Source organism: Augochlora pura, chromosome 7 (genome assembly GCF_028453695.1).
Source record: "Augochlora pura isolate Apur16 chromosome 7, APUR_v2.2.1, whole genome shotgun sequence".
Lineage (NCBI taxonomy): Eukaryota > Metazoa > Arthropoda > Insecta > Hymenoptera > Halictidae > Augochlora > Augochlora pura.
Window position 1 is genome coordinate 25,773,309 of NC_135778.1, and position 5,778 is coordinate 25,779,086.

Genomic DNA, 5,778 nt, shown 5'->3' on the forward strand with positions numbered 1-5,778 from the left:
TCTAACGTCCGAGAGGTAGAGGGAAAGTTACGAAAATGCGGTAAAATACAAGCGCGTGATTATGGTTGTAACTAGTCTCAATTTGGAATCATACAAGGCAGAGCTGTTCAACATGCTTCGCGGTGGGTAATGGAACAGCCACGCGCCGAGGGCGAACCTACTGGCAACGTCTTATCGGAGAGCTGACGTCAGAGAAGAAAAACTCAAGTGTTTACGTTTTTCATGCTAGTGTTTATTCTATTTCTCTTAATCCCGAGATTATTTATGACAGGTCGCTGTCACTTTCTTCAGCCGAACACCGTATAGTTACTAGCGAAGAGCTCCGCGAATACTTGAGGGACGTTGCTCGCGAAAGAAATTGGCAACACTGTCCTAAAACTGCTCAAAATCTGTCCAAGTTTTGACGGCCTAAATAGTATATAAATGAAGACAGTCTGAAATATTCCATATCAGAGTTTATTAATTCTAAAGATCAGAATTTGTTTAAGACAGACATTTCTGTATTGATATCTTGTTGAAAAGGGTGTAAGAAAGCAAACGGGGAATATTTTCATTAAATCAACAGCTTTTGAATAAAGACATACAGTATTATATATTTACGTAAACATCCGACATTTCATATGCACCAACCTAATAAATTTAATCATTATAATTCGCATTTTTCAGTTAAAAATATTACTTTTATTTTGTTTTATTCGAACATTCTTTTTTCGGTTATTAGTCAGTAACTTTTAGCTGCATTAATGACTATTGACTTCGTCGATTATGAATATAAATTTAAAACTCAGATATAACAAATGATAAATTCGTAAACGTTATTCCTTACATAGTATTATTCAATTGTATAACAAAACGCTTTCACTTCAGATAAACATAGATATTAATTCCAGATGCACTTTTAATATTTCCTTAATTTGAAACTAAATCTTCTTACCCTTTTGAAACCAATTAACCAATCAAATTCATTACAATCTCATTCTCATAATGAGCAACGTTGAGTGCGGCTTAATTACAACGCTCGATTGTAATTAAAGCATTTTTATCGTCGGTATAAGAAAGGCCTGACAGGAATCATTGCGACACCGGTCGAATAAATGAAAGTCTTTTTTTTTACAATCGGACCCCATCTCAATCAGGATCATCCGACGTAGCCGTGGAAAGAGAGGATACATGTCTTCTTGCTACTCTCCTCCGGATCATCTGCTGACCGTTCGCCGCCGGTTTAAACGAAGTCAAGGAAATTATCTGTAAATGGAGTGCCAGGAGTGTTGCTCGCAGAAAGCACTTTCAAACTGTTCTGTCCTGGCATCGATTAAGCGCTCCGCTCTCGTCTTTTACGATCTGCCGCGCGGGTCATGGAGACATGTTGCATTCATTATGTCATATCGCACGCGTTTTTGCGGATGCCATGCCTTGGCAAATGGCCACTGGTATGATACCAACGTTCACGGTGCAGCCCAGCCTTCACCTTCGCCGCCAATGCAATCATTATGAATCACTTAACTTAACATCTCATCAGTCAATTTATCGATTAATTCAATTACCTCAATAATTTAATTAAATCATTAAGTTTGTTGATTTAATTAATTAAATTCAGTGGATCAATGCATTGCATAAATTAAATTTCAGTAATTATTTTAGCGTTGAAAAAAAAATTAGTTGATTTTGAATATTGTACAATCTTGACGTGGAATTTGGAACAAGAATATTGAATTATGTGTTAGTATATTTGAGGATTATATACGATTTTTAATATTGAAGTATATATCAGTATTTTAATATTAGAAGTCTTTTTATTACCGACATTGAACTGATTAATAAAATACTAATTTAATTATTTTAATACTAATGCTAATTTGAATACTATAATAGTTTAATACTAATTTAATTAATTTTATAAAACACTAATCTCTTACTCTGTAACTATAGACGTCATCAATAAACATACCTAACAATCTAGTAATTTCGAAGCGTGCTTTACAAACATTGTTAACAATTGGATCATAAGCTGCGCCTTCTTTGCGATCGTTAAGAGGTCCGTAAAAATATCTGTGAAATGGTAACTTCCAGTGGAATTCGATGGGGTCCTTAATTAGGCGTCTGAGGTGTATAATGCGCCGTTGCGCCCAGGCAAATTCGCGAGCCTAGGAGCAACTGCATCCATACAGTGAACGTTTTGACGTGAGGCCTACACCGTAATCGAGGATAAACGGCGATTGCATAATCTTTGCGATGCGGAAGACGTGTGGTGCACTCTATGCACATGTGTTTCTGCTCTTCCACACCGATGCCGGACAACCAGAGGAGAATCTTTGATCGACGGCTTTGCTGCTAGCTGATTAGGGAGCTATTCTAGTTTAGAGCGCAACTGGCTTTACCGATTTTTCGTCAGGAAATTACTGAATCCTTTCACTGTCGAATCTTATGGCGCCTGGATTTGGCAGTGTTCGAACGATGTCCACGAATTTTTCGGCAGCAAAATTCAGTTTGCCAGAAATGAAAATGTCCGAATGATGCCTACGACATCGTATCATCTGTTACTGTAATCAATTTATTTTATTTGATGCAATAAAGGTAAAAATTTGTGCACGTCCTTGTAAATATCCTGACAGTGTTCACAAAGTTGCTAAAGGAAAAATCAGAATTGAGTCCATGGCAAAGAAAAATTTCTAAAAGACAGCTATGACTCGAAAACTTCTCTTGAATTAATAAATAATACCCAAAGAGAAATTCAAAATTGTGATTAAAAGAATTGATAAAATAGAAATTTGTTAACCGAGTGCCAGAGTGGAAATTAGCGATAATTATGTCGTTATTAATTAACCACCCTGTCGGAACGTGTTTTGGCGTAGATAACGCAACTCAGCTGGTGCTGATTACGAAATCAGATTAAGAAATGAATTAGCGCCGCCGCGGCTGTAAATATGGGGCCGAAGGCGAATAATTATAATAAATTGACGGTACTCCCTTGAGCACGGACGTGCCCGGCCGCCCGTAGATCGTTTGCGTAATGGACGATTATTAATGGACGATCGATACCAGTCTTAGACTGATTCTTTCTCAAAGGTGTGTCTTCCGAGATTGGATGAAGTATGCGTTAGAGTGGCGCGAATCTGATTTAAGTAGATTCGAACGCTCCGGGAGATGTTTGGGAAATGATGAACCTAATCTTGCCCTGTTTATAAATCTTCTAAAAATATTATTTTGTTGTAAGAAATTACTGCCACTTTTACTTTTATTCTGCATATTAGCAAAGAATTAATGGTACTTTTTTCTTTGAAATGGCACGTTAAGAAATTAATTAATAATTGAGAAATTATTACTAAATTAAATTATTATTAAATTATATTATTAATTAAGTTCTATTATATTTTGTTATATACGTTGACAAAAAAATTATTGGTACTTTTATTTCTGTTACGTATAATTAGAAAAAAAAAGTGAAATTTTTATTTTTGCCATATGCGTTGGCAAAAATTGTTTGGCTATTATTAAAGTATTGCGATATAATTAGTGGCACTTCTGTTTGATTATTGCCATAAAATTAATGGCATTTTTGTTAATTATTGCCATGCACATTTAGAATGATTATAGTATTATGTATTATTCCATTACATTAAATAGATACTATCAGCTATACTAATTTCTTGTAAGAAAGATGATTAGCATTTTTTAATTTGATTTAAATGAAAAAGAAATGATTGGAAGAAGCAAAAATAATTTATGAAAATTGTTTAGTAATCGAAATCTTGTTGTAATCATTAAGCCTTGAGCAAGCAGGGCCTCAATGTCTCCGGGGGGTCTAGAAAGGCTCTGGGTGGGGTGAAAGGACAACCCTGAACTGGTGGAGCTCTCTACATTGTTCTCTGGAGGCGTTACCATCATCAAATTGTAGAGTAAAAGTTATCTGGAATCGTTTAGCACACTAATAAATTCCCATTTGATGGGAGGTCTCATTATGTAATTATTACAGTTCTTTTTGGATGATTTTTCCATGGGAAGCACAACTTTGAAATTAAATACTCTATATATTAAAGAAAAAATCTAATTTTCAAGTATCTTATAACGTCAAATACTTTAAATATTTACTGTGACAAAGTTTAAAATTTAAATATTTTTCAAAATTACGTCAGGAAATATTCCAATTTTAAATACGTTAACAAATCTGATAAAATCTCAATTTCAAATATCTTTAGTAATGAAAAATATAATAATAATCTAAAAATCTTGTTTGCATCATAATATGTACTACTACACATTCTTATCACTTTGATTTTATTGTTAAGCTAACTTCAACAATGAAACATAAAAGCCTACACTAATAAAATAATTAAAGTAAACAAATAGTATAAAAATATCTATTTAACATTTCGTACAACAAAACTGCCTTTATTTAAACAATAAAAAGCAAAAGATGTCAAAAATAATGTTATTCAAAAAAATATCTTAAAAAGGATCATTAAATACCGAATGTTTATGCAATAAACAAACTTCGTATTGTGTTGAATTTTCTAAAAATTTCTGTTTCAACATTTCCTTTTTAAATTCTTTTAGATTATAAACGTACAAAAGGCAATCTACCGATCCCTCGGTACTCAAAGATTGAAAGTGAAATGTTTTGGGCGACCTGTTCGGTGGAAAAGGAGGAAACACGTGCAAAGTCAGGGGCGATCAACAGACATCCGATGGCATCGGCGATTAACCGACGATACCAGGATCCGCGTGGATCCTTTTTGGAAAGTGAACGCTCTCGAAGGTCTACGGCGATGATTTCATACGTAGCATGACTCCGAACATCAGTCAACTTTCCGTACAGCAACAGCTCCAGATCATTCGCAATCCAGAGACTGGAAATCAATCTCGGACCACCGTAAAATTGCGTGTTCGCCCGTTCGTTTTCGTAATCGATCCTCTCTACGGAGACGAGCAGAACTACATACTGCGCGGCGCCGCCGAAAAGTCGTTGACATTCGAGCCGCCATAATTGCGTTAAAACAAGTCGTACAGAAACAAGCCCGACTCTTTTTCAGAGTCTGAAGCCTCTTCTTTCGTACCCAATCGTCCATTTTTCCCAAAAATATTGTTGCATAAAACGGTGTACGAAAAATCAATCATACGATTCCCCCCGGGTTCCTCGCGAGCTCTGCAAACACAAACATTTTTTAAATCACTGAACAATCCTTTCTCGGATTGAAACTACAACGGTATCAAAAAACGAAGATTTCTTTTTACAAGGCTATCTTGAAATTCGATGTACGATTTTTCCAACCCTGATTATCGACGAAAGACGAAGACCAAGTTCTGTGACATCGACGACGTGCATCCTGTTCAGAACTCGTTGAAATTAGTACGGTGTGTCGTAAGAATAATATAAAAGAAAATCGCCAATGGAGTACGAAAAAGGAGGCTTCGAGCTTTAAAAGGAGCTCAAATTGATCGCTATAAGATTTGGTTTTGATTAAAACAGTTTTTCTATCCGTCGAACAAGAATTTGTATCTTCGAGCTAGACCGTCCAGACGTCTTTACGGTCGCGGTTATATCAATGGCCGCGGTAATTACTACTATTACCACTTACCTGCGCTCGGTTTTGCCTAATCACAGCACTATAGTAAGTCTGTTGAGACCGACCGACCATTTTTATGGGTTTATTGGAAGAGTTTGCCGACGTTTTGCAGAAACGTGATTTGTTCCGTCGGTGATGGATCTCTCTATTCGACGTGGCATAAATTTCCTAATGACAGCGTAACGGCCGTCTGTAACGGATATTTTGATTTTAT